At 30.9% G+C, this 26,803-nt stretch overlaps 1 protein-coding gene across 1 annotated transcript in view; it reads right to left on the minus strand.

Annotated features, from left to right (window-relative positions):
* The window catches only part of tei (irregular chiasm C-roughest protein teiresias), a 979,218-nt gene that overhangs the window by 1,245 nt on the left and 951,170 nt on the right, over nt 1-26,803 (minus strand). The window lies entirely within an intron of this gene.

Raw genomic sequence — 26,803 nt, forward strand, 5'->3', positions numbered from 1 at the left:
AATCGTTTTTGCTCCTGAAGTTACTACATTTTTGGGTGGTTTTCAAGTTCTAAGTCACGCCACTCTTTAGTTCCCTATTTTTACTCAGGTTCAAGGTTTAATCATTATAGAATTGTGCCAATATGTTGGTTAATGTTAAAATCGTAGTAAAGAGAATTGAATAAGGCAACTTTAAGACAAATATCAACAAGAATTCAGAAAGATCGAGATAAAGAAGAATATTAGAGTTTTATTAAAGCTATATGTAATAGTACGCAAGGAAATCGAGTAATAATTCTAGATAAGAAACTAATCATAAATGATGGAGACTGTAAGAGGACATTGAAGAGATAGAAGGAGAACACAGCGTGGATAAGTGAAAAACAAGAAAAAAAATCCGAAGTTGTACCGCACGAGAAGGACACTAAATAAAATATTAAATAAACATAAATATATATATATGAAGTCGATCTTTTTAACATCCGCATTCATTTATATTTTAAGAGATGGAGATGTGGGTATGGATGCCAAGTAAAATATATTGTAGCGACCGCTACAACACTTTAGACCACCACGCATTCATCTATATCAAAGTCAAAGGTTGACAACGCTGGTGGATTGGTACCATGCTGTTCCCGGCTATAAAAGACCACCGCGACGACGTCTCGCTCTCTATTATTTTCTCTACACCCTTGTAACCTAGTACCACTTCCACAGTGCTACCGTTCTTCCTTTACCTAACCTAATATCCTTCATTCTCTCGTCGACCACATGCATCATTCAATATCGAAATTAAAGAAGTTTTTATTCAACCAATGTTTTCAGTTCCCGTGCGAATTCCTTCCACAAAATAGAAGCGAGTGTTCGGACAAACGATTGCATCAACAGCCACACATTCCGACCGACTAGACGAACATTTCTACAATATATTATATGAAATATATAGACAAGTTGTAGGATGGTCAGATGCAATAGATGGTGAAATTGAGTTATGGAGTAGTTTGGAGCACTCAAGGACCAATAATGCATTAGAAAACTAGAAACATAGAGTCCAACTGTATGAACCAACAATACTTTATGAAAGATTAATGTGCAGTCTTGTACTTTCCGTTAGTTAGTTACGAAACCAGATATTGTCTATAGTAGGGATGCCGAAAAAATATCGATATATTTCGCTGATATTTTTTTGTTCAATGTATCAAAATTTTTTTTTGGGTCGATACTTATATTTTTAAAAGTATCGATGGTTCTGATTGAGAATATCGAATTTTTAAAAGCCTAGGGTTTTTGATGGACAGTATCTAATTTTTGGTTTTTGATATCTCTCCCTTCCCCCAAGTCATGAGACGATAGCAGATTTTAAGGAATTAGTGATGTTAAAAGTTGACAATTTAAGTGCTATTTCTATGATTAAAATCTTTGAACGCCACTTCTTTGTTTATCCGATAATGGTGTAAACTTGTTTAATCAATCTTTAAGTAAAGTTAAATTGTCACCATTTAGAAGATATAATGATATTATAAATAGAATATAATAGTTTTGTTTCTGTAATTTAAATGTATTTTGTAGTTATTTATATTTTTAATGTTAATTATGTTAGGTATTAGGTTTATTTAAATTCAGATGGGGTTATAAATATATGTTGTATATCGATAATAGAGCCCATTCCTACTATGTATAAAAAGGAGAAGAATAACTTATAGAGGGCGTTGTAGTTTGTCTCGGACTGCTCTAAATATAAGAAACGGCAGAAATGTAAATACAATTTGTCTTTTATTCCAAAGCCAAAAGTGGTGTTATTAATTCCATCCTATCAAGAATTAAAAGTAATTTGTAACAACGTGTAATTTATATACCTAGTTTTTAAGTTTTTATAAAGACAAATTGTAAGTTAGGCCGTAATGATTAGTAACAGTGTTGTTATGTGGTTGGCTGTTCTAACAATATGAAACGGCAGATGTAAATAAAGTTTGTCTTTTATTCCAAAGCCAAAAGTGTTTTTTCTATAAAGACAAATTGTAAGTTAGGCCGTAACGACTAGTAACATTGACAAGGTGAAGAACCATGAAGTTGGAGTTTTTAATGGCCTGGTTAATGAAGTCCATATTCAAGCCTCTATGGAGATCACTATAACTAGATTAAGAGCACTATTCAATACTTTGTTCTAAAACCTCTGAATTATGTATTCTTGCAATGATAAGATATTGTATGCCATGCGTCTACATGGGCTTAATTATTTGTATATATTTTAGGACAAGAGATAATTTCTTTTAAATAGCTAATATATTCTCCTAAATTCAACATCCAGTTCTCATTTCTTCTTCACGGGAGTTTTCCAGAGTAACTTTGCATCCAATGTAATTCCTAAATATTGTGCTGTGTTAGCAAAATGTTTTTCGATATTGTTTATTACGATACGGATGTGTTGATACACACAATGTTCAAATATATATTTTTTTTAAACATTTGTGGCTTCGAGTTTATTCAGAAAATTAGTTATATCTACATATGTTATTGGTTACGAATATGAATATATACTATCGTGATTTAAGCCAATAAAAAAACTTAAAAAATCTAAAATGCCGATATAACCCTTTCATTATATCAAAAAGTCCAATTTTAATATAATTCGAACCCAAAAAGTTTCCATATTCCTGTAAAAATATAGCCGGGGTTCGAAGGACGTATCTTCTTTGTTATTCTTTTAAGCGACAAAAAACGCTTTTCTTTCATTTATTACATTACTGTCTCCGAATTTTCGCGAGGAGAACGCTGACTCTCCTTAAAGATATTGATATACAGATCTAATTTCGAGGAAAAAAGACTAAAATCTCCAGGCTTTGCGTCGAATAAAGAACGATTTCCGCCCGTAATACGGGATAATTTATTTTTCTCGGCATTTCGACGGTGTACATTTTAAGAAGTCTTTATTCGAACATCTTCTGTCCCCGTTTCTCTTTGCTGCTCACTTTGCATCGTAAGTGACGTCAGTAACCTGAGTTTTTCTCAGTTGAGGTGTTGGTGGGTGGATTTTATGGCCAACAAGACGGGGGTAATATTTTATTTCTTTTTTTTTTTCGTGAAATGTCCCTGCCAAATAGAACCAATGTAATACCAAAGTTATGCTATAATTTAACTTGATGTTATTGCTTTAAATATAGTAAATAATACATTGAGCACTGTTGATAAGCCTACATTGAAATATAGAAAGACTCGACTCGCCAGATGTATTGGTTTATAATGTCTTTAGAAAAAGTAATTTCGGTTTAACATACATTTTAAATTTTTTCGAATTTACATAAATACATAGGTTTAATTAGTCAAATAGTTACACAAAGTATCTTGTTTACTTTAAGAGTGCTGTACTACGCAAAACACTTAAGTTAGTGAGTCGCAAATCCGTCTTTATCATAAGAGACTGTTTTGGACATCAGCTAATATCTCTCTGTGCCATAACATGGAACTCTTTTTGCGATTCTATAGTACAGTCTACAAAAGGTAAATGAAAATTAAATGACTTGTTTGATAAGTTGAATGGCCATAGAACTAACATATTTGAAGGAATTCAATGAAGTCAATACTTTTTCAATAAACTAATTGCTAGACCTTTAGATTACATTTCGGGGTAACAAAATATTAGATTGGCTGAAAGATTGCAACATGTGGCATTTTACTATTATTGCATCACAATTAAAGGAGAACTTAGAAAAAAGATTTGATAAGTGTTTTAAACTATTGCTTGAAATAAATGTCACTGGTTACAAAATGCCTGGGAGTAAACAGGAGTAGGATTGGAGTTGGAGGACACGGTTGGAGATCAACTTCCTAAACGATAAGAGCGAACAGCTTACCACCCTTGAACACTACTCAAATATAAAAAATGTGTTTATACAATATAACACAAGTTTGTGCTCATCGGGGTCTGTACCAACATTGTTTCTTTAGTAAGTTTTATTCATTCTCCTATAAGAGGCTGTTTGTCAGGTGTACATTTAAAAATCTAGTGTTCATGGAAAGGAAATTCTTCTTTTACTGATCAATGCTGGGCCCTTTTAACTAAACCTAACACCCGACTGTATTTTATAATTTTAAATAAAAATAGTATCATATATTTTAAATACACACTACTTAAAATATTTTGTATTATGCCAATATATAACTTTAACGCCCATCTCTCTCGAGGACCCGATATTTTTTCTTCTCTTTTCCTCAGCCCTTATATATTTATATATCCCGTTTTAGAAAATTTTTTTTTTATTTATGTCTCCTTTTCATCAAGGAGGATTTATCTGGACTGGACCTACAGTTTAACATGGGCTGCGAACCAGGGTACCCAGCCTGGTTACTGGCGTGACTGGGATCATTTTCCTTGTCGGATTTTGTACTCTTGCCTAAGGACAACCGCAAATGTTAAACAATCTCAAACATAAATTTATGGCCATGCCCCAGCAGGATTCGAACCCGCGACTTTACCACTGTGCCAATCAAGTTTTTAAAATCTGCACTGATAAATATTGGTGGCGTCTTCATAACGGGTCCATATATTTGGAATTCCAGTGATTTTAATAATATTAGACAAACCACAAACCGAATTCTGGCATCGGAATATTTACCATCTGAAGAATATTAAGGCCTAAAATTACGACCAAAATGAATAACAATGGTTCTGAAAAACTAGTAGCACTTTTTTGTTTTTTGCCATTTAGTACACTTCACTACACAAGATCACCCGATTTGGTTCTCTTGATCACTTCGGTGTTAACATGAGAGTTGGTATTCGAATCCGATCCCTTTTTATATTTGTTTGTACAACAATAACTTATTAGTGTACGGATAATTTAGATTTTCTTCCAAATAATTAATATATATTTTTGTATTTTAATTTGAATTATTTTCTTTTCTTTTTGACATGCCCTTCCCAGGGAAGTTTTACCTAAAAATTCAGCCAAAAGTACTTGTACAGGGCGTTGTTGTATGGGATGTAGGTTACTCTCGTTTCCTCGACTTTTGTTCTCCATGCCTAGGTCCAGTTATTTATATAATTACTTGCAGTTTGCAGGTTGCTTTTTCACTATTGTCTCCAGTAGCAAGCATCGTAGTGTCATCAGCAAATGTTGCCATAATATTTTTTTTTATTTGTGGTATATCACATATACAGATTAGGTAAAAACAAAATCTAAAATAATGCCTTGCGATACGCCTGCTTTTGTTTCTTTCATTTCTTTCATTATTGAGTAAAGCTTCTTCTCGTTTAACTCCAAACATCCTGGCTGAGATGTAGGAGTTTAAGAGTTCAACGTATTGCTCCGGTAATATTTTACAGAGTTTATACATGCGTTCCTCATGCCTGAATTTATCGAAGGCATGTGCTACGTCCAAGAATATAGCTTCTATTAATTGTTGAATATTTGTTCATAAGACCAAAGTGATGGGCAGGAATTGGATTTTTCTATTTATGATTGGTTTTAACCTTTTTAACAGGAGTTTTTTTAAATTATTTGGATATTATTGATAGCGGCGAAATTGGCAGATAAGATTTATTTCATATAGTGGTCTTGCATGTTTCTAAATCATAATAATTCGATCCATTTTACAAAAATCCGGAACGTTTTAATCAGAATGTTGAATTAATCACGTTGGCGAGATTTATACTTGCTTCTATTGATATATTTTGCAGCACTTCGGTTATTATTTTGGTTACTAAGTCATGGCCCGGTATTTTCTTTGAATCTTATAATATAATTGAATTTACAGACAAAAAGAACTTTAATTTCGATTAATACTTCTAACATATACAAATTCGCAAACTTGTTAACTGCTGCTTTATCTATATTCTTCAATTAATTTCATTCGAAGCTTGATTAACTATGATGGAACCATAGTATAGTTATAGTTACTTAGCCGCAGTTTCTGCTGTAACATCAGTAACGCAGATATAATCGTGTTATCACACATGCGAATTTACGACTCAAATGGATTAGCCAAATAATTTATGGTACAACTTTTATCTTACACAATTCAACTTAATAATGAACAACTCACGGAAATACGTGGAGAGCTTGAACATTAATTACTAAAAAATAGTAATATAATGAGTATTGATATGATACTGTAAAGTGTTATTATAAAAATGTGACGCAATTTCCTTTGAGTGGTAATAATGGAATGATTATTGTCAATAAATATTGTTACTATTCCTACTCGTTCTTGTGGCATATATTTATCCATAATAACATTTGGACGTACAATGATTAAAGCGAAACTGAGTAGAGGGACTTTTGCCCCACCCTATATTAAAAAGTTTTAATTATGATATTTTATTTAATATGTGTCATTTTTATGAAACCCTCCATACTTAATTACAATAAATTTTTGTAATTTATATAGATGATAATCCGCCCATCAAATATCCGAAAGCAAATCCGTTGAAATTCGACGTAGTTGTCCATTTCGATGCGTGTTTAAACTCTTTCTGGTGGAAAATTGATCCAGTATCTCATCTCCGAGTCTCAATGACGATAATTCCGAGGCCTCGGTTCCCTCGGGTTCTCGACCGACATGCAAAACGTCCTATTAAGACCAATCGTATAAGACTTATCTGAAGCCCGATTACTATGCCTCTCCTTTACCCCTTAATGCCCCCTTCCCCAACTCCCTCCGGAACGAATTAGCGAAACGATTGCGGTCCATTTGACACTTGAGAGCGTGATCAGCACATCACTGGAGACGGCTCTGTGGGCGGTCTTTCGTGCCGTTTTGCAGTAAGTCGGCAATGATTAGCTTGAAATTACTATTCTTTTAAGAATTCATTCAATAATGTTCTAGTCAATTCTATAATGAATATTATCAATACATTTTATTCGTCATAAGAAATACAACCATTTAAATAAATTATATTAGATTCTAAAGGCGGTAAAACACTAGTAATAAAAAAGTAAAATATTAGTGTTAGATATAATTGAACTAATTATTTTCTCTTGTAAACAGAACAACAACATGCTACATTAAATAATACCGCCAATAGGCGCCAAGTAGGGTTGCCCAAAAAAATTAGGTACTTTTTTCCAAAATATTGATATTTTTGGCCGATATTTTTTGAATCTGTATATCGATATTTCTTGACAAAAAAATTAAATATATTTCTTAAACATATCGCTGCTTTTAGAAATGTTATGATGTTGTAAATGATATTTTTTTGGGCCGGTATATCGATACAAGCATCTTCTGCGCTATCATGATGCGAAATGCTGGCAAGCGTTCTTATTACCAACATTATGATTACGTTAAATTTTGAGGTCTGTTGAGTTTTTGTCCTCGTTAGCCCTTCGATTTTTTATATGATATAAGAAGGCAATAAGCCAGCTTGGTGGCGCAGTGGTAAAGGCGATGGGACAGTCCTCCTACTGTTGCGATAGTCGCGGGTTCGAATCCTGTTGGGGCATGGTCGTAAATTTAGGTTTGTGATTGTTTAAAATTTGTGCTATAATAAAAATACCTGCAAATTGCTTCAATAATATTGGAGATTGAAATCTACTCCTCATTCTCTATTATAAGACCATAACGGTTAAATTATGTACTGATACATGTACCTCGATATTATCGCTCGACTCATAATGGAACCTTCCCCATGCTTGGGTGTAAGAAGCCAGGATCCTAGGCTAGGCCTAAAATTAGGGTTTTTTATACACAGACCTGACCGTTTGTAGGAAACATTGTAAGTCATCATACCACAATCTTCCAATCATCAGGTGTTCAGATTCTATGAAGATTGCACTACTTGTTTGATAGCTTAGCTAGAAAGGGTCCACTATAAGGGTTTCGTAACCGCAGCACTTCCATATATTTTAGGTTTTATGTACTAATTATACGTACATACTACTCAAGTATGTGCTATGCTGTCACTTTTGCTGCGGTAAATTCATATTGTCTAGCCAGAATTCATTTTAATGATCGTCGGTCTTTGTTAGTTAATTTTCAGTTTCACCCAGTATTCCTCTTCGCACATGATGTTCGTACACGGTTTGGGTATGCTGTCATTGCCGTGAATACTGCCGCCCGTGGAACGTTTAACAGCATTTGAGATATCATTCATTTCACCGATAACATCACGTTAGACAAAAAAAACAAAACACTAGAATAAAAAACTATACTAGTTAGTCGGAAGATTCGGTCAACTTGATCTAAAATCAAAGAGGTTGATCTATAAGACAGTTATAAATCCAATTTGGACCTATGGGGTGCAAATATGGGGTTGCACTAAAAATTCAAATCAACTAGTTATATAACGCTGTCAAAACAAGGTTCTTCGATTGATTACCAATGCCTATCGCTACATAACCAACGAAGAACTGCACGATGATCTGGAAATCAAATGGATTTGCGAAGTTATCCAAGATTGCGCCTTGAAACACGAGAGAAGAACACTAAATCATACTAACATGGAAGCAATACAACTGCTACACAGGGCGCAGGATGTCAGGAGATTGAAGCGAACCTAATCATACGAACTTATTTAAAGTGTATACCTTTAGTGTAAACTATAGCTCTCCGTTATTATAATTTTATTATTGAGGAACACATATTGATGTATTTTCTCGCATTGGTCTTGCTTGTGAATTAATCCAAGTACAAATGAAAAGTAATAATAAATTAATGAATAATTAAGATTGTACTAAGCGTATCTAATAAAGATGTTATAAAAAATTCATCGATAGCTTTGAACAACATGGCATTTGAACTGAACTATACTACTCTCATTCTACACTCAGTATACAATATTAGTAATGATAACATGGCAATTGGTAAAGAATAAGTTTGTTAAGCACCATCTGTTCATAATTAATTACATAGAAATTAAATTATAGAGATCTATAGTTTTCGAACATAAAAATGCATGCGATTCTTTAAGTTATATGTAAATATGAATCTCTGGTGCCAAATCTCCTTCTTAATAGAAAGTATCTTAAAGTAGCGATCAGTCTGAATTAATTAAGTATTAAGAAATGTTGTATATGTTTTGACATGGACATTTGAGCTGGATAGAGAATGCTATTTAAAATTAATATTTAAAAAATATTAATAATTCATAAGTAAGCAAAACCAAATCATTAAATATTTTCTCGGGAATATAATAAAGCGGTAAGAGCGTTGATTGCGGCTAATTTATCATTGCTAGTTCAGTGTACGTTATATTCAAATGAGCAAGTCCTAATGAGCAATGTCATTTATATCAGTTCTGAAATGTGAATTTTAGATACGATCGGAGAGAGTGTCAACACGATTAGTTAAAATAATTCCCCTTAAAGGAATTAGTTCTACTGCGCGTTGCTTAACTGAAACAAATTAATAGCGAATACCTTTCATATATTATTTGCCGTACAAATTAGTTTCAATTTGTAACGTAATTTACTTTACGGGCTCTATTTCAAATTTCATTCAACACTCTGTTTGTTATTACCGGAACGTTCAAAACGGATGAATGCTTTCAAATCTATAGAAATACCGAAAATATTTTCATCGAATGGAATTTAATTAAATATCATTATAGACGCTGATATAGTTAGAGTCGTTGGCTCCCTTCGCTACTGGGTTTCAAATCATATTCATATTAAATTGTTTTTCATAACAGGACAAATTATGTTCGAGAAATAATCAATATGTTAAATTAATATAAAAAAGAAATAAATAGAAAACATTTGAACAAAATGTTATCTACAAAAAAAAGATGGAAAATATCTTTTAACTGAATGTAATTGGAGATGTTGGTGTAGCGAGTAGAGTTGTTGACTTCCTTCACTAATAGGCTTTAAACCATATTTATATTAAATTGTCTATCATAAGAAGACAAATTATGTACGAGAAGTAATAATTACGTTAAAATACATATAACAACATAAGAAATAAATAGAAATGAAATATTAAATATAGAAAAAATGTGTAAAATCGATTATAATTAAATCAAAGAAGACTTGTTATTTCAATTTATGTATTTAGATGGGACGTGGATATTTCAGAATGGCACCAATATATCCAAAGGTGGCAATATGAAAATAAAAATAATGTTAAGACTACAAAAGTTGATGAAAAAGGTAAACGTTGGAATAACAATTGATTAGGTTTAATGATATTAGTCATAATATTTATTGATAATTCATTGTAGATACATTGTTCTTCAGCTGGAAACAGGAATGGTTAATAACACCTTCGGTTTGATGAATTCGATCAGCTACATTGAAGAAGAAATTGTCAATAGATGGAATTGTGAATAAATGTTAGGTAGTTAGATGTTAGGGGTTACAACAACATAAAAAACGTGCCCAGAAAAAATATCAATGTAAATATAATAAAACACAACCCTAACCTACAAACTATTATAACAGTATATTTAATTGTTTTAAGTCCTTCGATAAAATGTGAATTAGAATCCATAATGTCAAAATAAATTATATTTAATAACAATTTCTGTTTAATTAATTTAATTAGCTTAGATTTTGTTGTATGTCGAAGTCAAAATGAACTGAAACTCAAAGTTAGTAAAACTTTTATTAAACAGTATATATGTTATAAACCGTATTCATATTAAATTGTGTCTCATGAGAGGAAAACTTATTATTATTTTACATCTATTATTAAAATAGATACAAAAATGAAATAAACAGAAACAAAGGTTATAGAACAAAATTATGTAAAATATCTATTAATTAAATATAATTATAGTTGATGGTGTGGTGACGGTGGATTACTTCCTTGATATAACATAAACAATATTCACATTAAAATGTGTCTCAAGACAAGACAAATTGTGTATAAGAAGCAATAAATGTGTTACGATAAATATAAGAAAATTTGAAATAAATAGAATTAAAATTACCTGTAAAAAATTTAAAATATCTTTTAATTAAGTGTAATTGGAGATGTAGGTTCAGCGATTAGAGCTGTTGACTACATTCACTACTAGGTTTTAAACAATATTAAGAAAATATGAATTAAATAGAAATAAAATATTTTCTATAAATAAATTGAAAATATCTGTAATTGTAAATGTTGATTTAGCAACTAGTGTTGTTGACTCCCTTCACTAATAAGCTTTAAACCATATTTATATTTAATTGTATCTCATAAAAAGACAAATTGGGTAGGGAAAGTAATAAGTAAGTAGTGAAAAGTAACGTACGGAGTAAGGTCGTTGACTCTCTTGGTTACTATAGTCTATCCAATAAAACAGTCAATGCAGCTTATCGAAATGACATCATAGATATCACGAGCACGTCCCAATATTGTCGCGTTAACTTAGAATTTTGCTTTGCAATGTCTGCAATTTTTTAACCTCTAATTATTAATATTAACGTTTTCAAGAATTTTGTAGACATTTGTCAACAGGATGGATCACTACCAACACTAATCGAATTTTATAGATTGATTCGATTGCATATTCTGAAGCATCAGACTGTATTCTATCTCTTTTTAATTAGGGTAAAATGAGAAGGAACGTCATCTATGGAGTGCATTGGCTGTTTTGTTGGAAGGACTATAGCTTTTAAACCGTATTCATATTAAATTGTATCTCATAACACTATAAATTATGTATGAGAAATAAATAGATATAAAATATTCACTTTTATCAAGTCTTGTTATTGGTGCTTCTGTGGTGATTGTTCTATGTTGAATATAGAACTTTTTTCTGTCGACAATTATAGACCATCCTTTGAACAGTATACGAATCCGCACCTATATCAAAAGAGCGTCCATATTGACGTCCGTCGTCATGAACATTTTGTTATGAGTTCAGGTTATGTCACTTAATTAATTGATTTATGTATTTCCATTATCAATTTATGTATATTTAAAATTATTTACTTATACTTTTTTAAAAGTTATTTATTTTATGTCGACTAATTAATCCATTTATGTCCTTCCAGTATCCATATATTTATAAATGTTCTATTTTTGTTCCTGTAAATTAGGCTAGTTTTATTATAATTAATTAATACATTTTAATTACCATAGTTACATTGTGTATTTCACACGTTAGCGTTTAATGAATATGATCGAATTTCATTGTAGTTGCAAAGCAATGACATTATTTTGCAACACTTTTAATCATATAAGGTTTAATGATGATCTACACTGTCTAGTTGTGTAACGAGTATAATTTTATTCGTCAGTGTTTTATCTATTGTTAACACCGACTGTTAATACGGCAAAATTATATTTTTGATAATCTTTATTTCTCTTGTTGGTTTTGATAATTTTCGTGACGTTTTAAGATATTTGTGGAAAAGTATTCCGATACAGATTAAAATGGTTTGAAAATTGTTATCTTGATGTTAATTATAAAATGTAAAATAAAAACATTGTTGAACAAAGATTCAGATCAAACCTGCAATAAGCTTGTACGTTGAGTTGATGGATTATCACTTAGAAAATATTTAGGGACATTATTATGAAGTAACACCAACATAAATCAATTGTATCAGACTAATAATTCTGTTATTCCATCATTTCAGATACAGGTGGATAATAAAGGTAAAAGTGAAAAATTAACTGTTGAGTTTAAATATTTTCATTTTAATCTCGAAGCAGTTTTATACGACGGCGACTAATAAAACTAAATTATATTAAATGGTTCAGGTTAGTATAAGCATTGTGTGAATTAAGTTAGTTTTAATGACTAGCTTTGTCTTACCGTAGTTAAAATATTTTATTATAATTCCTGTTCTTATATTTATAATATAGGTAAGTTACAACAAAATACGTGCATGGTTTTGTTATCATTTAATAGCAGTTTTGTTTTCAGAACCATACTACTAAAATTAAAAGTGAGATAATGGTATCATATCAGTTTATATATGTGTTTTAAATTATGTATATTTTACGTTTGTGTTTCAACCGTGAATTTTACGTTCATTCATGCGGTGGGAAAGAGATTTATCTATATGGGTTTTTATTGGCTACATGTAAATTATAGAACAAAAACATATTCCAATATTCCTGAAATATTTCAAGGATCATTATCGGCCATAATTGCAGTCTTTGATATATGGCAAACTTCTTCAATGCCAGATATTGGGACTGATTATGAATGCTTCACAATATTTTAGTAACAATCTATAATATAATGCTCTAAAAAATGAGAAATATTATGTCTCCACTATAGTTATTATTAATATTGTGGCGACCGCCACGACCCTTTAGGCCACCACGAATTCACCAACAACAAGTACAAAGGTTGGCAACGCCGGTGGATTGGTACCATGCAGTTCCAGGCTATAAAAGACCATTACGACGACGTCTCGCTCTCTCTTTTTTTCTCAATCCCCTTGTAATAGTACCACTTCCACAGCACTACCGTATTTCCTCTACCTAACCTAATATCCCCAATTCTCCCGTCGCCCACATGTATAATTTAATATTAAAATAAACAGTATTTCTTCAACTAGTATTTTCAGTTCTCGTGCAAATTCCGTCTAAAAATAATAGTGAGTGTTCTGACAAATAATCGCAGCGACTGACCGACCCGATGAATATTCCTACAGTATTAAACTAAGGAATTATTAATCCGTATTTTATTCCAGTTAATATTTAGCCAAAATTGCAAAATTCTTTCTGCAAATAAGCTTTAATTTATTTTAAAGTTGGTTTAAGTAATTATGATTTTGTCAACAAACTGAAAATAACTGAGTAATGATGAAAATATATTCAACCCACTGGGTGTAATTAAATATTATTATGTAAACTTAAGGCTCTTTTCATGCTAAATCATGTGAATGAGAATTAGCAAATGTGAATATACTCAAATGTTATATTGTTCACCCTTGTAAAGTTCTGTTAAAACCTTTAATATGAATTTATAAACGAAGCGTCTATATAAATTTGAATTCTGACAACTGTTCTATAGAATGTGTTAAAATTGGATTTATTATTTTAGAATGTATATCTTTACAAATCGAGATTAAATTTCGATTTATAAAGATAAAGTCCAAAAAATTCTAATTAGTGTCGTTAATAACACTTATTAACGGTTTTAGTATCTCGAAATTATGGTATTAAACGCAATAAGATTTTACTACTGTATTAAATATCGATAATATATAGTTGAAGATTTAAGAATACTTAAGAATAACCGAACAATGTTTATAACCCACATTACAAATAAGTAAATACCATTTAATACAGTATAAAAAGTGGATACTTCATGGGTGAAATTAATTAGAATATATAGGTTTCTGTGAAATTAAAATAGAGTACTTGTATTGTACCAAACTGAATGTGTGAAAATACTTTATTATACCAAAAGACAGAATCACTTGCATAACAATAATTGGAAACAATAATAATAAAAAATAAAATTGTACTGAAGAAAAAGAGACTGTAATGTATGTTAAAAATACTATATAAGATAAAGATATAGTTATTAGCAAGAATTATATTGGAAATATTATTGGGTTATTTTGAATGTAGTTTTGTTTAAACGCTATTTGGTAAATACTTTTACAGAAGTAAGAAGACTTTATAGTAAAAATTACTTTATTTTTAGTATAATTTCCCTCAACTTTAACACACCTATTCCAATGATTGAATTTATAGATATTATCACCATATCCTGTGGCATTCCAGTAAATTGTTGTTATCTTTTAGTTTGATTGAAATCGTTTTCTACGAAACATTTACAAGTTTTTTACACTTGGTTATTACGTTTACGAGTTGTGAAAATTGGTAAATCAGATGGAACGCGAGCAAAACTGGCGAACAAGCTCGATATTGAAAGAAATATTTTTGAATCAAGAAGTTTACTGAATTTTGAATGGTCGCTAGAGCCTCTTGGGCGAATGTTCTTTCTGACAGAATGATAGAAAATTATTTGATACTTTGTAAACCGAGTTTGTTACAAATCATTGCATCCTATTTATCCAGAAGGTTACATTAATAATCTGATGTTTATTGATTAGCTAGTGTGGAGGCAATTTATGCACAACATTTTTTTCTCATTCCAAGTAGATGGCGCTAACAATTTCTTGGCCGATTTCTGGATACAAATTCCCCTTAGAGTCGAATAGTTCATATTTTCTAGTCTTGATCTTTTATATCGATAAAACGACATACAAAATCACTTTAGTTCATTTTATAGTCGCACTCGTATATGTTTTGTACTATTGTTGGTGAAGGTAGGAATACATATCATACTTTACTATTGAAATATACAAATTGTCTTAAATTTAATCATAAAATTTTGACTGGATATCTTTACGAAAAACGAAACAAAAAGAATATAGCATCGACACTTAGTTTTACTGTTGACGAATAAACGAATTTATTGAGCAATTTAGTATTGCTAATTGATTATTTTGAAGAATTCGGTAAAGAATAATATGTATATTTTTAAAAATGTTATTTACTTTCAAGGCTATAAAATATTAAATAATTTGCTTTTTGAACGGCAGTGACACGGGCGGTCTTTTTACTGATGCGGAAGTTCGAATACCATCAGGGAATGGATTTTTAGTTTATGTATAATATGCTTAACGTAGATGTATACAGTGGTTGAAATGTATATATCTTTCCTGGACTTAGCTAAACAAAATAAGCCAAATCGGTCCAGCGGTTCTCGAGTTTTAACGAGACTAACGAACAACAATTCATATTTATATATATTTAGATCACAAAGTAATATTAATAACTTTTGTTTAGTTTGAATTAGAATATTTTAATGAAGAACTACTGTGGTAAAAGTTGCAGGTTGCAAAAGTTGTAAAAAATAGCAATTACACTAGCAAGTTCTCGAAAGCCTGACCCACCAGACTTGGTGTCTTTTGACAATCAGTTTTTTCAGATTAATAGCCTGTACACAAGGAGAGTGAAAATGAATAGCCTCGAAATCGATATTGTTCTATTGATAAGAAATTGTTAAAAATATAAAAATACCTACTATAAGAAAGGTAGAAAAATTTATTTTAAAACAATATTACAAGCTAATTCGGCTAATCGATTTTTCTTATCAGCAAAAGCTCTAGGAAGCAAACGAAGGATAATACAATGCGTTATTAAAATCATTAAATTATGTTGGATTTAGAAGAGCTCCTCGTCGGATATCGGATCATCGTCCAAATTAGCAGTTTAGTTTTGAGCCAAGGATAATCCTATCCATTACTAGTCTCGATGTGTGTTCTTTCTCCTCGCCCTAGTAAAATATTCAAATAGGTTCTGCGTTGGTTCGTGTCCGCAATAGGGCCATTTCGTAGACTGCGGCTCTCGAAGTCTTGCCCGACATGCAAAGCGACTGATTAAGACTTATCTGAAGCTTGATTGTCGAGCCGGTCGTCCCTTTAATGTCGGACCCAAATCCCACCGGAACGAATTACAGAGCAAGACGATTGCGGTTCATTTGACGCTTCGGAGCGCGATCAGCGATTCCCTAGAGGCGGCATCGTTGGTGGTTTTTCCCGTGAAGACAATTGCGTCAAAGCTTGCGCTATTGGTGGCCTTCTCATTTAGTTCTTAATGATGCAAGTGGGCATTTTTTTATTCAGATTTATGGTTACATTTGGTCATTCAACCAAATTAAAGCTAATGAGTAGATATTTTAAAGTAGTTCTTATATGAAACGGTAACATATTAGGTCTATAAATTAATTTTTTTTTATTTGAAGCTTTATTGTGAGATTCTGTTGCCCCTCGATAGCCGCTACTTTTCCCCATATTTCAGGAAATTTATGGATTCTTGTAAGGAATGGATCCAATTTTTTGGTATCTTTATAAGAACTGAAGCGCTGCTAGGACAGGTCACAACACATATGTCAGAGCAAGTAGCAATCAGAAGAAGCATGGTCTGGAGAATACGGCGGGTGTGGTAGAACTATCAATTTTAATGTATCCAAGTATATTATCGTCGGTTTTACAATATGTAGTAGAGCGTTGTCATGCTGAAGAATAACATTGTTGAGCCTTTGCTCGTATTCCGTCCGGATTTCGCGCAGTGCTCAAATCTACATCTTCAATTTGTTGCCTGTTCAGAACGCTCTTTGTCTTCGGTGCCAAAATCACCACTTTTAAAACGTCGAAACCAGTAGTCCCATATTGATATCGATGGAGCATGGTTGCATCATATAGCATTTGATGATCGTCAGCCGCCTTTTTGTTCAAATTGAATTAAAATGTAATGCTTTTCGCATATAAAAACAATATTACACTATTATAGGTCTGGTATTTCTCATGGTTTTCTAATGGAAAGGTTTGGGCTATTTTATATTTGTATATATCATGTTATCTTATGAAATATTTATCATAACCGTTTTGAATTTATATATTGATTACTATTTAAATGTATGTGGTATCTATATTATGACTAATTTCAACTATCTGGTAATACTGTCTTAAAAAATTAATAATGAATAATAAAACTCTAGGTTTAATATTCAAACCGAAATCCAAACATTTTTGGAAGGATGAACTTGACACTATTTTACACTTAGTATTTTATCGTAAAACTTTTCATTTCTCCGTTGACTATTTTCATTTCTAATATACCATGGAGCGTTGACAAAACTCCGAAGAACTTGGTTCTGATACATTTGTATTTTATTAACATTGGATTTCTTTGCACCTACACAATTGTGCACCATAGATCCACACTTGTTTTTAACATTTGTTCGCTTAATAAAAATATATTGTGTAAAGGTAACTCGGGCTACCGCCTAAGTAATCACGACGTTTCTCTTTATATGTTTTTTACTTGAGCTTGGCATCCAGGGTCATGCTGACTGCGTGATGTGTTTGGTTGCGTTCGCCTATACAATTGCTCTAGACCTTAAATATTACTGGCAGGTAATTTGTTTTTTTGTAAATGAAACTGATATAGAGTAAGTACAATATTGATCCAAGCATACTACCTTGTGTGTAAAAAAACTCATACCTAAAATCTTACGTTTCTAATCGTTAATTTATAGTAAAACACGACGATAAATATTCAGAATTAGGTTTTAATTTTTTACCTCATATGCCTAGGTAATTTATTTGCTATTATTGAAGGCTATGTTGACATGACTATGAGTGGCATGGCTATATGTATATTTTTTAACATTCGATTACACCTAAAACTTACTTCTTGCATACAGTTAACGGGATTTCGGCTCTTTTTAAATCCTCTATACCCTTGGATAGAACATTGATGAGTATGTTGATTAGGCTGCGGTTATGTGCTTTCAATTCATTAACATTCAGCCTCGCGAAGTACATTACAGCTTTCACTGCGGAGCTGCATGTCCTTTGGAAATACCTTGAATGATTTTTAAAAGGAGGGCCTGGTTCGTTGAATGGAGAATCTGTACGGACACTCTAGATTCATAAGTCAACTTACTACACTAGGTGGGATATTTTCTCTTGTCTGGATTCCCAGTCATGAGTCAATTAAGGGAAATCAAATGTGTGACCATCCAAGGACGTAATTTCAATAGGCCCTTGTTATCTACATATCATAGCACTCATTCCTTGCAATGCAATTATTCGTTGTGTTGAATTTCAATTGAATATCTTCTCCAGATCCAGATCTTGCCAGATCATTTTCTGTTGAAGAATTTCCTAAATGTCCTCGTTGTGGTTCTCCTCATTCAGCATATTCATAGAATGCCATTCTTTGACGAATACGTTGACAGTCGAACTTAATTTTCCTCACTATTTTCTAGATTTAATCACCTCGATAAAGCCTATCCAAGCTCCTTAATTTATTCAAGATTCCTTAAATTATTTGACCTATAACATGATATGTGGTACCAAATCTTGTTATCTGAAGTTACTTGTCATTTTACTTGTCACCTTGTGCACATTTTATGCTATCTCTACTATCCTATCCCATATACACTTACTTCATGTACCTAATTTTACTGTTTTTATATAATTGTATACTTCTATTTACATGTATGTGTTTACTTATGTCAATTTTTCGAAGTGGTGAGACCGTATGAGTTAATTTTGATAGATTTTTGTGTCTGAAGTCGCACATCTTTACTGATATGTATTTAATGAAACCGTACTATAGCGAGTTTGAAAGGTAAAAGTTTGTAGTACATTCTAGATATATATTAGATTTACTAGTAACGATTGTTTATTCAGACAAAATAAAAAGAGGAAAAGGCTATGATATCCCGGAGAAAGAAATGGTTGAAAGATTTAATTGATGCTAAGGAAAGTGATTCTAAGCCGTTTGTAGGATTGGAGGTGAAATGCTCATTATTCAGTCTGTTCAACTCTTATAATAGTGTAAACTTGGGACACAAAAAAGATTTGGAAAATCACTTCAGGTTCAGTTTTTCGCCGAAAAATCAGTTTCTTAGTACATTTCACATTAGAATTGCTTAGTAAAATCTTAATTTATAAAATAATTTATTGCTAATATGCTATTGTACTTGCATTATTACATAAACAAAAAAGTGCTAAATAAATATATCACTATGTAATTAGCAAATTAAATTTAAATTAGACTACTTAAGCTAGAGCTAAGATTATGATATACTATATAAGTTCATATGGCTTGGTTCGCTTTAATTTTATGACTTCTTGCGCGTTGTCCAGTAGTTGTGATTAACTACTGTGTAACCTTATTTCATATTTTATAATAATAAAAGAATAAAATACTGATAAGCGTTATTGGTATTGAACCTTGTATTAAATAGTTCCAAGTGTATTAAACCACATTATAAAATATTGCATATATAATCTGTAATTTGTAATACCGTTTTTAAGGCGGGTAGAAAAACAGCAAGATAAGCAAAAAGCATGAATAATTCTTGTAGAGACGTATTACAAAACCGTGCATTGCGTTGATATAAGATTTTTATTATGACACGTAGCTACTGCTTTTTTATTTCGAGTTTCAGCTTGTAAATCCTTTGGATTGTACGTTGGGTGGAGCTCAGATATATGTCTGAGTTTTTTGTACGTATAAATAATAATTTATATGTGTATCTCGGTTTTTATTTTTTAAAAATGTATATATAAAATAGTTGGATGTAAATATTCTGATTTCATGACGATCCCTTTTATATTTGTTAACAAAATAAACGTTGTATGTCTTTTATTATGTGTTATAGCAATATTATTATTATAATTAAAATCAATAAACTCTTTGTTTTTATAATAATTTTGTACGGTTTTAAAATTACAAAGTATTTATTTTACGACAAACACTTTGGGCTTTACATTTCTGTCACTGTTTTTAATGTGCACTGAGTTTTACTTATAATTTCACTGAGCTAGATAAATTGGTTATACTCCTTAATCGTCTGACTAAGCCATCAAAGCCGAGAAGTATTTTGTATTCTTTATATATAAATAATATAATAAGTATTTTGCGATGAATCTCAATTGCGATGCTCTGTTTATAGTAAACTCCGTTCACACTAAAATGATAACTCGAATTGACATATGAGAAAATAGTAATTGCAATTTGCTGTTGTACTAGGAATTTAGTATGGAGATAAAAGGCATATAAGTGAAGTACAAGTTACTCAGAACAAAGTTCTAAGAGGTATCGTAGGTACACATACTACAGGAATTATTACTTAGTGTTGCCACGCAATTATAGTGATTTATATTTAAAGTCGTTTCTATTAAAGTTGTAATATTTATTCTTTTGTATAGTTTAGGGCTCTAATTTATTAGACTATTTGACTGGTTTTTTAATATTTGTGACATGGCAAAATAATTGACTCGAGAAAATATAAAACATTCACATTATATCGAATGTTTGGTGAAACTAATCCAGCCAAGAAAGGCACCGAGTAAACAGAACACACGTGTCCAATAAAAGGGATATTCCATCGGCTCGTTGTCGAGTGTTTCGGATAATGGGGGTTGAAGTACAGAGGCTAGATGAAGCATGTCAGATGTTAGACCTGGTAGAGGACTCCTTATAGCGTCTATAACCATAAACATCAAGAAGGCTTGAGATCATAGAATTTTGTATTTCCTTAAGAGTCCGAAACGCATCGGCGTGAGAAGTTCCCAGCTGGAAGAGTCTTTCCAACCCCAATATTCTGAACGAATCGGGGTATAGAAAAGGGTTTCTTGGACCAGCCATCTCCACCCCCACCAAGAACTCGAGGGAGGAGCTTCAGCGATAAAACACGGTGCATCGAAAACGGGAATCTGAACTTGTAAAAAAATACAACCAGTAGAAGAAAGACTTAATAAGAAATAATTGGTAGAAGAATTGACAAGAATTGAACCAAGACCAGAAGCAGTAAAATGTCAAGCGACAAAAGTATTATCAGAATCAGAATGAAGCAAGAGTATTAGAATTCGTATCGTGTTTATAATAATCGGTTGGGTCTGATGATTCAGTATTATGCAAAAACAGGCGTACGTAGTAGGCGTATTTAGTAAGTTATTTGCATCTAATTTATAATTCTTTTCACCATAACGTATTAATTTAACACCTCTATGTATGTATTTTTATATTATTATTTTAAATAATCAACTCGTCTTTGCGCATTAATTTACGCAAAGAAAATAATCTGTATTTTATTTACAACACTGTTTTCTCTCCAACAACTCGATAACGAGACTTTCAGGTATATACTATCACTCAGGAAATTCCACTTTTATGTGAATAGTAGCTTATTCGAGCAGTACAGACTCAAAAGAAAACTCTACATTTTTTGTTTTGTGTAGTACAGTGAAGTGTGATTGTAGACGCTAATAAGCCTATGAATGGTCGATGGATTCTCTTAGAAGTTACTTTTTATTGAAATCACAAAACCCTTGTCTAATTCTTTAACTCATTCTTTGTAACTTTAAGTGTAACTTTAAAATGTTTAATTACTTTTTCTGTAAATTGAATGTACTAATAAACTTAACATTGTTCTCTTATTAATTAAATGCATGTAAATATTACCGATTGTTGGTTAAATAACAACAATTAATAAAGTAAAAATACGCTAGCTAATAAATTTATGTAACAATTTAATGTAGACAAATATTTACATATCTCTTGCAATTACTGCACCGTTATTTAAATTTCAAGCTGAGTATGATGTTTGAACAGAATCAAAAATCCTAATTATACAGGGGATAAATTTCACGAGTGACTCACAATACAAATGTTTTATCTGAAGGGGGAAGAAATGGGAAAAGGGCAATTATTTAACTTTCTTGAATAATTGGCAAATTATGGGGCACGAACGGTATAATATAAGAACTGGATAAGTTAACAATTTTATTTAAATATCATTTAATGATATATTACGCAATTAAAAATAAGGAGCACTAAATTAAAATAGTTACTATAATTAAAAAGAGTATTTAATAAAGAGCACTATAATTAAAAATAAGTAGTATTTTGAGTACTATTAATTAGGGTTGTAGAAAAATATCGATATGTGGATATATATTTTGACCGCTATATATATATTATATATTCGCTTTCGAATATATAATTCGCTTGCTTATTATTTTTCCAAAACAATAATATAAATAACATAATATATAAAAGATCGTTAAATTTAAGTTGTTAGCACTTTGTTTTAAAGGTATGTTAAAATATCGCTTTTTTTTGGAAAATGTTTTAAAAATATCGATAATTTTTTTGTGCTGATATATCAATTTTTCAGTTATTTTTTTAAATATTGATATTTTTTCCGTGGCTGACATACTAATTTCATCCCTACTATTAATGTTGTCCCTTTGACATCATCAGTGAAATGAAAGAAGTGAAAGTCGTTGAAAATGGAATTTTGGAAAAATGGAAATAAAAATGGAATAACTTAAATATGCGATATTTCATTACAACTTTGGATGTAGATGATTGAGGTCTGAATCAAATTCATAATATTTGAAGATTACTTTTTCATAACCAAGTTGTTTGTCCTAATGAACTTAAGCAGGCATTTTGTTTATGAATTGACTGTAATCTTAAAAGGGGGATCTATTCAAAAAATCTGGTATTTATAACCATCTGATTATCTAGATTTCGTCTTGAAGAATCCACATCATCTTCGACGAAATTCCCATAATTTTTTAATTTTTAAACTTCTGCTTTAAGAATATTAGTATACTCAAGGCAAGTAATGATGTAGAAATGGCCTTACCCATGGAAAGTTAGCACGTGAATAACAAAAGACTGTTTGTTACATTTGTTAAGCTATTTAGTTTTTAACCAACTTCAGAAAAAAAGAGGAGGTTCTATGATCGACTGTATATTTTTTATGTATGTTTTATATATGTTTTTATATTATGTCACCGACTTCTCTGTCAATTATGGACCGCTCTTCAAAATTGTTCTTTTATTCGAAAGAATGCACGAGGTGGTCTCATTGGAACCAAGTCAGGATCTAATGCCGGAATCCACGGCAATCGGGGGAAACTCGCAAATTTCAAGGTACCTACAAAATTTTCACATATTTTTTTATCTAAAATAATGAGATATTTATGTATAATGTTATTGCTGAGTTGATGTGACGGAAGATACAACTCCTCAACGGTTAGGAGTTAGAGGATTTTTCTTTAAATATTATGGAGACGTATGTTACAGACAACTAATTGTATACTTTGAAGTTATTTAGGTAAGCTGATGTTAAAAACAGGGACCTCAGAGGTTTTTGAGGAACTTCTAATGAGGGTTTTCTTATCAAAGTCGTTCAGTGAAAAAGCCATTCAGTTTGCTTTTTCAGCACTAACCGTATCAGATGGGAAGTTGTAGAAATAATACAGGCAACTGCCTCTATGTTGTAGTATTTAGAGCGTTCACCCCACACGCGGTGGTCGCGGGTTCGATTCCCGACGGGGGCAACGAATTTTTGTTGTTCTAGTTTGGTAAAAACATTTGTCAAATCACCTCTGAACATTTTTTATTTTCAATCATTGCTTCATTAATCTAATATTTCCTATAATTGATTGCAATATATTGCAATATATTTAGTTTTTATTCTTATATTCTTGGTAAACCCTTACAATTAAGTACCGAAATACACTATACCTTTAAAATGAAGTACCAATTTAATGTTTTATAATATTTAAGAAATATATTTAAAAAAATGAAAAAATTTTGGAAAAAAATATCGATATATCGATATTTTTTCGGTATACCTAGAGTAAATATTTAGCACTAAGAGAGAAATATGATATTTTTAACAAAAAAATTGAACCGACTTTAAAAAATAAATAAGGAACTCACTAAAAAGTAAGCAATAATCAACACTAGATCTCTAACACAAAAAACAACGTTTTAATTAAAATAAAATATGTGCATAATAATCATTGTAATAACTAAATAAATATAAACAAAAACCTTATTTAACGTATCTACTATACCTATTTTATATTCTACTATGTACACACAATTTAGCTTAATACCTACATAAACCCATTTATCATATATTATATATTACCTATTTAGTGAGTTCCTTATTTATTTTTTGGAGTCGGTTCAATTTTTTTTGTAAAAATATTGTTTAACGTAAAATAAAACTGATTTGCAAGTTATTTTCCCAGACTACGTTTAATACGGTAATATGAAAACTTTGAGTGGTATTATCCGCAGAACATTGTTATATTATTAATACTATAATATAAAAATAAGATAATAATCAAATAATATAAAACAAAATTACATAATTAACGATTTTACTGTCGATAGAATAAGTTAATATATTAGCGGCTAATACAAACAGTTAACGCATAATATTTTGGTGACTTAACATTCAAACCCCTTTCGACTGGAGCTTTGGAGGAAAGAAACCACCCTTTTATTTACTTACTAGAAAAAATAAAAGTGGTACTCAGCAAGATAAACTAAATGAACTATAACTAGGAAAATAAGCTTGAGATTTGACCATGCCAATTTTGCGTTGTTGCGAAAAGACAGAAACTTTGCACTTGCACACACTTGCACCTATTGCATTTATATATGCATATTGTCAGTTAGCATCTATTTTGGTGGTAGTTTAAATTGGAAACATAATAATGTTAGATAAAAACCTGAACAGACTTAAGGGGTGTAAATATGGAGTTGCACTAAGCCATCAAATTGACTTATAGTTTATCATTGCTAAAACAAAGTTTCCCGATTAATTATTAATGTTAAAGAATATCATCTCCGTTTATAAATAATGTTTTGGATAATTGTTACATACATAATAATATAAACATATTATAAACTCGGGAAGAAAACTATTTTGGGAAACTTGAAATTTCACTCAGATTTTAATGTCTTTTACTCGTATTATATACATTAAATATGAATAATGGCCTACCTATGGTAACTAACAAACCTAACTTTAGTAACTTAAGTATTTTTGTTTTTAGTTGTTAAATGTTACTAAAAGTCGTCGAATGCCCTTCAAAACTTATAGTTAACCACATATTTATTTACTGTTAAGGTTAGTATTTTATTTTTTCTTCTGATTTATAAATATTACTCCAATTGATTTTAAATAGTTACACTGAAATTGTAGTACATAATTAATAATTTACGAACAAACTAATATTTTATTACATATAAATAATTATCTATTAAAAACACAATAAATTTTTTTACGAATCAATTAAATCAATTTATGAAAGTTAAAGTTGAACTAACATTTGTTTCAAAATATCATTATATCGTTTGAGCTTTTAATATACAAAAAAGACAATAAAATCAAAATGTTACACGATTACTACATATAATAGCAAATAATCGTAAATACGTTGAATGTATCATATAATAAAGTCATTATTATTATATAGGATGATGTTATTGTTGGGAGTAAATGGGAAATAGAGTTTAGGTACAAATGAAAAGGTAAACATATAAACAGAAGGGTTGTTGGGTCTTCATTGAGTATTATGGCGATAACGTTAGCTTTAAGCAAATTATTATTACGGTATTACTAACAGGATATTTTTTTGTGTCATTAACTTTATGGTTCTCACAATATTTAACTAAGTAAAACCGTCATTCCTGTAATATTTCAAATTGTTTCCGTTTCTATTTGAATTTTACTATAATTGCGAATATCAAATTGAATAAATAAATTTACAATTAGTTTTTAAAAAAATTTAATAACATTGATTAATATTTTAATAAAATTCTTGTTATTGACCTTAATTAATTTGAATTAATTAAGTATTAAAGCTATTATCTTTGAGCATATATAGTTTTGATGCATATATTTATATATGAACATAATCACTTATAATTATAATTTCCTTCAGCTAAAAGGTTTTCTCGATTTCTATGTTCTTTTCCTGTGTAGTTAGTAGTTTGTTTAAGTGACCAGTCTTTTTATCATCTTGCCATCGCCAACTGTATGCTATCACGTTCAGCGGCGGCTTCATACGTGCTATGGCGAACCCCAGACAGTGACTTCATTAAGAAGTCTAATTTCTAATGTTTATGTTTTAATAATTACCGAATTGTTTTTCATTTTGTAACAAAGGGCGAAGAAGCGGGTAGTAAATAACAGTAGTAAGGAACAGTAAATAGGGGGACACAGAAAATTGGATCTGGAGTAGGTATCTGGAGTAAGTAGGATATATTGGGAGACGTGTAGGATAAACAATAAATTAATGAGTGGATTGCTGTTGATTGTTGGTGTTGTCAGTACTGCTTATACGTTACAGAAGCAGGGAGAAAACTCAGAGTCACAGGTTTTACCCACTGGCCACATTTAATAAATATATTTATTATCAATTCCAATCAATTATCAATGTTATTGTTATTCAATGTTATTATTAACTAAGTGTATACACCATAAAATAACACTTCAGACTCTATTTTCGTCAGGCATGGTTCTGTATGATTACTTTTTGGTTCCAAAAGTAAAAGTGAATCGACCTCAATGCTCAAGAGTTCA

This window comes from Rhynchophorus ferrugineus, unplaced genomic scaffold (assembly GCF_030347505.1).
Source record: "Rhynchophorus ferrugineus isolate W39M unplaced genomic scaffold, kcgeb_rfMv2 rfM6, whole genome shotgun sequence".
In the NCBI taxonomy this organism is placed as follows: Eukaryota; Metazoa; Arthropoda; class Insecta; order Coleoptera; family Curculionidae; genus Rhynchophorus; species Rhynchophorus ferrugineus.